Raw genomic sequence first — 11,008 nt, forward strand, 5'->3', positions numbered from 1 at the left:
ACAGTGAGAAATGTATTTCCACTTGTTCACCTTAATAGAGTATTAGCAATAATTACCACCAAGTACAATGAACATATGCATTCAAGAAAACAAAAAGCCCACATGGCCAGGAGGAATCAAGCATTAATCACAACAGGGTGTTCATTCAGGGACACTGAGCTAAGTGGAAGATATGGGCAGAGATTGTTGCCATGCTTACAAGTACAGTCTGGAGTGTTGTTGGAGATATCCTGGACTCTTACAATCGACAAACAAGATTTCTATAGAATACTTTTGTTGTTACTTAATGTTTGAAAATTTCTTGTGAAATCATGTCTTTGTTTCTGAACTCACAAGGCATTATTTGCTAGAGGATTTCTTATCAAGTTTGGTATGACATTCTTCAATGGACGTTTTTTCTCTGCAAGCTCTTACTTATTACAGTGGGAGTACTAACAAAATACCAGCACTGCTTACCCTGCCTTTCCTGCCTTGATGATTGCCAAGTGCTAACAAAGCACAATTTATGAAATCCTCTTCTCAAAGAAACTATATCTTCCCTTCAGAGAATAATTCAGGCTTTCTGTATGAAAGCATTAATGCTAGCTGATTCTAAATAAAGGCATTTATAAAGCCATTTTGTGTTTTCTATAACTCAAGTATCTCGTCTTAAACCAATTGCTTCACAAAACACACCACAAATGTTTATGCTTTAAGAATAAGTGCATAAAGAAGAGAAGGCAAAAAAAAAATCTGAATTTGATTTATTACTGTTACTTCTTAAATCTGGTTCACAGGCATTTTTTTCTGTCATTTACCTTCTGACTACTAGTGTCTCACTGTGATAATAAACTACAAAGAGATGTTAAATGTCTTACTCCTCAAATGAATGGCAGAATAAAAAAGTTTTCTGAAAAGAAATACCCTGTTTATATAATTATATATCCTGAAAAGCAGTTCATAAATGATCCAATAGAGTTGTCAGTAATATCACTTCCATAAATTGTTGATAAGGTGTCAATAAATGACTGGTGCTAAGCACTTTAGAGGTGTGACTTAATAATAAATTAAAAATTAAAAATATTTAAATTTTGTTAAATATATTAATGTTACCTAAGTAATATCTATATTAGACTATCAGACAAGCCTTACCTGGATATTTGGCATAAATATTATAAACAATAGGACTCTACCACCATTTATCCACCATTTATTGATTATTTAGCTCTCATTATTATTTCAGTGTTTGAAATTCACATATAAATATTTGTCATTAAAAAAAAAGTGCCCCAGACCCTAATAAGAAGAACAACAGAATTTAAAATCTCAGTTGACAGGAGAAAAAGTGGCAGCAAAACCTCAGCTCTGGACATGAGGAGAGTAGGCTTCAGGCTTCTCATGGAATTAGTTAATAAGGACCTGTGGAAAAAGTGTTTGCAGGTCCTGAGGTCCATCAGTGCTGACCACTTTTTAAACATCACCTCCTAAGGGCACAGGAACAGGAATTCCCAGATGTCTCAAGTCAAGTAGGCGAGGCAGAAGGCCTGCTTGGCTGAACATGAATCTTCTCTTGGAAATAAGCCAAAAAAGGAAGGTGTATGCCCAGTGGAAGCAAGGACAGGTGACATGGGAAAAATACAACGATACTGCTTGCCACTGTTGGGAGAAAATTTGTGTGGCCAAAGCTCAGCTGGAACTGATGCTGGACATAAATGTGGAGGACCATAAAAAGAGGTTTTTTTCAAATATATTAATGGCAATAGGCAGTGTAAAAATAACATCAGCCCATTACGAGTGTGAACACCTTTCTCTCCCCCCTCCCTGCAAATGATCTCCTGGTGCACACCATTTTTAAAGTACTTAGACTGTTCCTTTTATGTGTCTGATCCAGCAGAGCTGTTGGCTTTCTGACCTTAGCATCAAAAGGTATGTGTTTATCACTTACCACACTAAAAATTTCTGAATTATCATGGAAGTATTTTATTGTATTACATGGAAACCAAACACACTTTAAACACTAATCTTAAAAGTCTCATAAATTTTTAAACAAACTCTTTTTTTCATTTTACCACCCAGCAAAATCCTTCCTTATGCTGCTCCTAACACAAATTTTTTTAACCAAGATTTCTCAGGTAAGTTTAATACCTTGTGAAGTGAGCCACGCACACTGAAAAGAGTTCAAGCAGTCTTATGAAAATGGGTGCAGCAGTTTGGATGCACACACCAACCATAAAATCATAGAATAATTTTTCTTGGAAAAGACCTGTAAGATTGAGTCCAACTGTACAGCTAACACTGCCAAGTCCACCAGTAAAATGTTTTCAGAGCTCATATGGGAAGAAGAGATGACTGCATGCTTTTTTTCTGATTCTCACCCTGTAGGAGAACCAGATGGGAATCATATGTCAGGTCCCTCAACTTGCACACAGGGAGTGCAAGGTATGTGGTGGATCACATCTGCACAACAGTTTAAATTCAGCTAAAAGAAGTTAAAAGCATACCAGAAAATATTTTCCTTTTAATGCTTTTTCTGTGTTTAGTGGGAATTGCCTTTCAGTAGTTTTTTCCGCTTTCACTTTTGTATCAGTGACTTACTCATTATACTCTATTAAGCCACTGTTAGTTGCACATAAAACCAATTGCACATTCAAGAGTATGTTCTTAGGCTAACCAATACCTCTGTATGTAGACGACAAACTGTTAAACAATATACCATGCAATTGTTATTATTAATGTGTATAATTTGAAGAAAAATCAGAAGTTTCTTCTCACGTGTTTTTAGCTCTTTGGCATGACTGACAATGTATTGGTCCGTTCTTCACAACTCTTTGGTGTGGAACTGCCACACAAGGAGTCTGTAACAGCATGAACATAATTTGTCATACTTTAGCAACACTTGATTCTTGAAAAAATCTTGGAAATATGCAAGGACACAAATTGATACTGACTCAGTGTCCTATTGAGAACAAAAAAAAGTGGAAGGGCTACTTCTTATGCAGGAAGAAATTGAAAAGGAGAGAAGATCCCTTCCAGCATGGAGAAACAGCTTTTTTTATGGTGTGATATTTCTCATACTGATATCAGTTTAATCATATAAATTACATTCAATTATGTGAATCAAGCTCAGGTCTTTCCATTGACTACAAGGACAGAAAAGAATGGCACTGTCAAAACCTAGCATTAGGTCAGATTAGCATCCCAAAAGACAATATAATGTAAGTGGGTTTGACTTGTTTTGTGTTTTAGACTTTAATGATTCTGTAATTAAGTATTTAAAACAAACACAGAATATTTGCCCACTTTGGGACCCTTGATTTGTGTATCTTAAATGGAAACAGGCTCTCATTATGCCTTACAAATCTAGCTAAGATTGTTAACTAAATCAACAAACAAAGGACAACAATCTGTCAAAAATAATGTCTTAGGCCTGTTTCCAGTGTCTTTCCTATTGCTTTTTATTAAGTATGTGGTAACAAAAAATATTGAAATTCAGCACATTAAAAAAGTTAACCCAGAATATCACATGCATTTATTTCCCATGCAACTGTTCTAATACCAGGGAAAATATCACAAAAAATAATCAAAGGAAAATAGCTTTTAATCTCATCAATTTGACAATTTATTGCCTATTATACTGTTGATGCATGAATTTCAAGTTTTGTGTCATATTAGTTATATATTGTAATTTAATGACCAACTCTTTTAAGTTGCTTTGTATATAAATATATATATATTAAAAGCCATGTATGTATATATGTACAATAATATATACATAGACACATTCAGTTTGTGCTTTTCTTATGCAAAATGTTCATCAGCACAGTTGCCTTGATGGTTGGCATCTGTCTGTTTTTAAGGGGCCACCTCACGAGGCCCCATCTTTGCAGCTGTGCCATGTGCAAAGGATTCCTGCACCCAAAGAAAAACCTTCCAAGAATGTAGATGTTTTAAATGTAAACTCTGGTCATGTTCTGCAAACAGTGATGTCATGACAATAAAAAGAGCTGGAAATGATGTCATCAGAAGGCTGACAAGTGGAACACCCTGAGCTGTTAGCATCCCCACACCACTGTGTATGCCCAGAGACTGCACAAGATACAATGGGAATGACTCCAACTGCCAGGTCTTCTCTAGATCATAAGTGACCTTAATACAGATCTTGATCTGAGAATACTCTCTCAACTAAGTTTTCATAAACCCCCTGCATTTTCCTGAAAAATCCCATGCTTCAGATTCTAACAAACCACCATTTTCCCAGGAAAATATAGCTTATTAAAAGAATAATCTTCCTTGCTGTAAGTGGGACACTTTTGTAAGCTGCTATTCACTTAGAAGGGTCTAGAATATCATTGTTCTTCATCAGGATCCCCTGCCTGTGTAAAGCACTTTTAGAAGTACTGTATGCTGGATCCATCAAAGAACATGAAGGAGAACATTTTGCTTCTAAAATAATAATAATTATCTTATTTTTAAAAGTCTGCAAATAATCTTTAGCTTTTTTAGTGGACTATATTGGTTACGTTGTGTGGAAATGTAATACTTTCCTGACTGGTAATGAGATAGATGGGGGTTTTTTCTCCTTACTTTTCCCTTCAATCTCAGTGCTCCCTGAATTCCATGTGTCACTTGTCCCTCTTTCTCACTGTCCTTTCTCTACCATACACTAGAAACACAAACACATATATGTATGTATAACTTACACCTTCATGCACTCCTCCTCCTTCCTCTCCTACCTACAAGTTATTAGCTGAACACATCCTTCAAAAGCTATTATTGTTATAACTTCCCTTAAATGCCACTCTTATCTTTGCAAAACAATAAATGTTCCTGCATATGAAAGAGAATCCTAATTTCTTTGCCTGTTCTTACCAACATTCACCCTCCACCCTAAAATTAGAGAAGCTGAAGTCAATTATTTTCAGCAGTTTATGACCACATACCTTGCAGTGTATTTTCAAACTCAATTTGAACACATTTTCCCATTGCTAGCCTTAAAAATCAATTTAGTTCACAATATTAAAACTCCTCTTCTGAATCACATTTATTTGCTGCATGACATTTTTGAGGCAGCTTATTAGTGCGAGGGTCTGGTCCACATGCATCTGTGCATAGGATTGCATCTGGGATACCAGGGCAGACTTTGTCCCCATCCAAATAGGGACAAAGGTGGTGTGTGATTGCTGTTGAGTGATTTTACTGCTTGCACTGCTGACGGTCAGCAGACATGATTTATCAGAGAGAAGCTGTCAGTTTTAGTGAATGTACCTGGGGTTTTGAAAATATGCAGTTTGTGGCCAGGCAAATAGCAAAAATTTTAGCAAAAATGATTACATAAGCTATCAGTAAGAAGTTTAGCTATATTCATTATGCAAAAAGATTTATGTATGCTTATGAATGCGTCCTAAAGTGAACTGCTTTTTTTGAACTATATTAAATTATTAAAATTCTGTGAAAATCTGATGAAAAATGTATTACATATATTTGCAATGAGTTAGTGTACTGGATGACACTAACAAAAAATGCTGTTCCTTAAAAATATTCTATAACGGCAATGATAAAAATGTAAGATTGTCAGAGACTGCAAAGCAGAGATAGATATAGTAGTCAGCTTTCATAGGTAGCACTCTTTAAACCAAAGGGAACTGCCTTTGGAATATTCACAAGATGGTGAAGAAAATGGAATGGGGCTCTGCAGTAGAAAAGACCACAGATTACATCTTTCTACTCCTACAGTATGAGTGGACATAGACAAGTTTTTGACACAGATTTAGCCAGCGTTTCAAACAGTGAGCATTGTAAATGTGCTACTGTGATAAACTTGCAGTCATCACCAAGGGAGCAAGAATTCTTATTCCATTGATGTAAATATTACTGTTCGTTTTACCAGCTCCTAAGTTCTGCTTTTCACCATTTTTCTTTCTTTTTCCTTTTGTTACTAGGCAACATAAGCAAAACTGTTCCACACCAAGAGAGCATCTTATCATTTATTTGAATGGGAAATGTCTGTGAACAGAAATAACAGATTTTGCTCTGATATTTTGACAAGTAACAAATAAATAAACATTTTAAGAATTAAGAAAATATTAATTTTTTGCCTGTTATATAGAATCAAAAGCCTTTTGGCTAGTCTCTAAGTTGGGATCTCCAAATCACCTCTTTCAGGTCACTGTCAACATATCAGCTAGTTTTAAGGGGAGCAGTCAGGCTAACTGAAAACTCTTGGAAAATTTCACAGAATCTCAGAATTACAAAATTGTTAAGGTTAAAAGGGACCACAGTGGGTCATCTGGATCCAACCTCCATGCTCAGGCAGGGTCATCCCAGAGCACATAGCCCAGGATTGTGTCCAGATCATTCTTGAATATCTCCAGTGAGGGAGACTCCACAGCCTCTCTGAGCAACCTCTTCAGTGCTCGGTCACTGCACAGTAAAGTTCTTCCTCATATTCAGGTGGAACTTCCTGTGCATCCATTTCTGCCCATTGCCTGTTGTAATTTCATGCATTTAAAAAGTAGCATCATTAAAGCCAGCTGAATCCAAGAGACAATCATCATCCTCTAGTATGACCTAAATGTATTAAAGGCCAATGGCAATTTTACTACTTCTTAACATGTAAAGTGCCTGCTGGCATTAGTTTAGTGGGGAGTTTGGAATTCTTCTGTTGTAAAAACATCCAATCTGATGACTGGTTTTTATAGGTTAAGTCACAAGACTTGCAATGAAGGAAAGAATAAGTATAATAAAATATTATTAAAGAGAAAGTTAAAATACAGGGTGAAGGTAAGGAGAGAAACATCATTTTGAGTTTTATCTCAAAATACAGGACCACTTAGTTATGGTACTTGAATGAATCTGGAAGAGAGCCTAAAAGTTCTGTGGAACAGTGCTGCAGGACTGTAATACAATGGACCAGGGTAGCTATTTTGCACTTCAGCTATTGATTATGATGCTGTTCATTCAGCCTTTATTCATCCTAAAGTATTCTTAAGGAATAACTAAGCCTAAAGCAAGCATCAGCTGAGAATCAACAAGAACTATTAAGTGCTCCATAAGGCATTACCGTAAGGCTGGCTTTACTAATTTATTGGTCAGCTAATTCTTTCTAGGAGGGGTCTCCTAGACAGTCCATCATTCCACTGTACAGAGGCAAATGACAGTGACCCTTTTCTTGCCCATACAAAGAAATCTAGTTCACACTGTTGATTTAGATCAAAAATCAAAGCTGAAATAAATCAATGCAAATTGATAGTACTGCATAAGAAAGACAAGGCAGGCCATATTCCCACACCAAAACAGAGCTGTAGGAGCAGTTATCTTTCAGGAGAGATCATCAATGTCATTATAAGCCAGCTCTTTTCTCTTTGGCATGACAGTAGGTATCTTCTCAACACCCCTCCTCTGCAGGAAAGATGTGACTTCTTAGGACATCTAGTAGATTTAGCAAAGCCCAGGGCATGTCATTGGTTAGCTGTGGCATAATTGCTGCAACCTTCTTCTCCTACCATCTATCTAGTTCTTTACTTTCTAAATGTTTCAGAAGATTTTAACTTTGCCTTCATCCTGAACCCAAAGCTCCAGTCCTCCTATACCTCATAATCCTTTCATACATATTTTATTGTGCACAAATCCACTATTGACCAATTGACTCACAAACCTGTACAATAGATGAATAAGATGTATTGATGATTATGAAAGTTCATCTACTGCTATTTGAAGGAAATCATGCAGAGAAATCTAGCAATATCTTCTTCTTTCAGTGAAATTGCCCAAATCAAGGAGTTGAATTAACATCTCCTTCCATTTCTTATTTAATTTCATACCCTCATTTTACATTAAAGTCATAACCAAGATATTTTAACAATATAAAGTACTTTTCCCATTATTTTCTTTCACTAAAAAGCAGAAAGAAAGCTTTTTCAAAGTAAAAATTTATATAGTACCAAGAAGTGAGGTTATATTTTCTATTTTTTACTTTTCAGAATGTCCCATTTGCGTGGCTTCTCTCACAGATTGTGGATAACAGTCTTTTATAAATAATCTCCAAAAATAACCCAGCAGTTTCTAAACCTCCCACTCCTAGGAATTTTGGAGAGGTTTATATAATATTATTAATTGGGACAATATGCAAGTGTTCTGGAAGCATTTGTGCTAGTAAAGATGCCTTTGATCTTTGAAAGACAGACCTTGTTAACGCACACAAACTTTTAGCCACTTTCCATCTAGGTCTCACGAAAAAATTCATCAATGCCTGCTTGAGATGTCAAATAGCTAAGAACCTGGAAGAAACTGCATTTAATAACTGTTGTGCTTCTTGGAGATGTCTGAAAGAGAAGAAACTTAAGGAGAAGTTGCAAACTGAAGGGCTTGGACCACAGTTGATGAAACTAGATGAATGACTTTTGGAAAGCACAGAGAAAACTAGAGAGACACCAGATGGCTAGATCTCAGAGGAAACAGAGCTGCTCAGGTCAGAAACTGTCTGCAAGATTTTGATTCCCGAACAAAGGAATACACTGTTTCCTCTTCTTTGTTCTTACTACACTCTTACTATACTCTTACTTCTTACTGAAATAGCACTTTTTTCACATTCGTTCATTATCACAGAGAAATACAAGCAACAAAGAACTAACTCTGCCATCTTCTTGCCCTGATAAACAAACACATCAACAAGGATCCAAATAATTGTAAAGCACACAAACCCAAGAACTGTAAATGAACAATTACTTGTACTTGTTTTTTAAAGACCAAAAGAACATGAAAAATATAATCTAAATTAGAAACTATATCCCTTAAGTTTGGCAACAAGGGATTTGGAGTGTTGTTGGAAGGGCTTGGAAAAAACATCAAAAAGAAATATGCAAAAAGATGACTTAACAGGAAAGATAAAAGTTGAGCTTATTGCCTTTCTTAAAACTAAAAATTTAAAAAAAAAAAGAAAATAAAAATGGATAATTAAAGAAAAAACATGTGAAATTAGATTGGTAGCCAATAATCATGACTGGTCTTGCCTTATCAGTTTCCAATAATCCTGGGTTGGTTGTCATGCAAGTGAGAAATTATGGAATTTCTCTCTGATGTTGGCATTGATGGGAAACAGCACCCATGAGACAACCTGCTATGTAAACAATGATCCAACCAGAGATCTCTGTATGGAATAGCAACAGAATGAAAATGAAGGTAAGATAAATCCACTGGATTTTTAAAAGATTTTATACTTGTGGCTCTAAAGCATGAATTTCCACATGAAATTCAGGTTCCATGAAGATTTTCTAAAATGTAGGATTTTAATTTCTCTCTGCATCTCCATGAATTCTCCATACAGTGGGCTATCTAGGATTAAGTTAACGAAGTATCCCCTAATAGTGTAATGGAGTATTAAGAAATGCGTAAGTAAAGGAGATATAGTGTGGATATTTTGGAGGCCAAAACTCAAATGATTTTCACATTGATTAAGAAATCCTGAGGAATTTGGATGCATTGGTTTTGGTGAAACCACAGCAGCGGAAGATGGTGGGTCAAATCCTCAAGTAAGCAATGTAAGATAAAGTTTGAAGAAAGACTTTCATATCCCATTTAAATCTGTAGTAGCAGGTAGTAGGTTGGAACATTTCTTTCAGTGGTGATAGAAAGCTTAATGATGTCAGAACCATCAGAAGCATCACCCATGACAAAATTAAGTGTTTTCATCTGGGAAACAGAAAACAATATTTTGTCAGCAGCATTTTGCAATTTTTTTTCTTCTTGCTATGTCTCTTTTGTCTTACTGTCTTTGTTTGATTTGCAGTGTTGATACATCATGTGCAGAAATAGCTGTATTGGCAGAGGGGTTCATCCAGGAAAAAACTAGAAGTGTTAAGTAATTCCATATTTTCCCACCTGATTTCATATTCAAGCTTTCCACATAAAAGGGATGCCATTTTCTATCAATTAGGTAGTTCAAAGACCTTCTGACAAATGGCAAATAATTTGAAAGCCATCTTCTATTGTAACTCATATATAAAATATATATGAGTTATATATATTTTATATATATATCTTAAAAAATAAGATTTTAAATAACAATTTGATTGAGAAGAGAATTATGCATGGGAATTTAATTCCTGCCAACACTCAGGGATTTGGTTGTTTTTCCAGAAAGAAAAGATTTGTACCCATTTGTCTTAGAGGGCTAGTAATAAAATAGATTTTCAGATCTAGCCAGACTGCTCAACCCCAGACCTTTTATGTCTAGGAAAGAAAGAACAGATATTTTATTACTGCTCCATGCCTTAGGTAGAATCAGCATCATTGTCCTTGTAAACTGCCACTTTCATTGTGTAGAAAAGATGTGAAGACCTGAATGGCAAAAGTTATTCCTAAATGTGATTTATGTGGGTCAGGGTTAAAATAAATTGTGTGTAAAATTTTACATTGACTTACAGTATTTTGAATATTAAAGACTCAATGGGATCTGTCTAAAATCTAGACATCGGTTTTAGAGACTTTAGAGTTTTAGAGTTCTCAAGTACTGCTTTGCTTCTGAAGAGGTGCCAAGCCTTTACTCAGACCCTCCAAGGCAGGTGCGCAGAGTTCTATTCTCTAAACATTAGAAAAATTGAAAATTTTTGTTCCTAAGGCTACTCATCTTTCATAATTTAAAAAAAAAAAAAATTTGCTAATTTTAACATTTCATAGAAGAGTAACTTGCTCTCTGCAATTGATAACAGACCTTGCTTCACGTACGTGAATTCCAAAGCAAGTTAGAAGTTTCTGTGTTTGAGCCTTTCCTGCCAGTGACCAGTAGCCAAAAGTTTGGTGTCTAAAATGTTTAATTACAGATAATCAAAATACATTCCACCTGTCATATCAAGTTTTCACCAGCACAAGGGCCATCCTGATTTAACAAGCAAGTTTAAAGTTCTTTCTGATTTTGTTTTTACGACCAAATGCAGCTTTATTACCCCATTCATATTCTTCTACTCATAGCACACTAGGTACAAATTCTTCAGACACACGTATTTCAGGCTGTCACATGTGTTCTCCTTCTGGA

The sequence above is a fragment of the Corvus brachyrhynchos genome, unplaced genomic scaffold (assembly GCF_000691975.1).
Source record: "Corvus brachyrhynchos isolate BGI_N302 unplaced genomic scaffold, ASM69197v1 scaffold29, whole genome shotgun sequence".
NCBI classification, from domain to species: Eukaryota; Metazoa; Chordata; class Aves; order Passeriformes; family Corvidae; genus Corvus; species Corvus brachyrhynchos.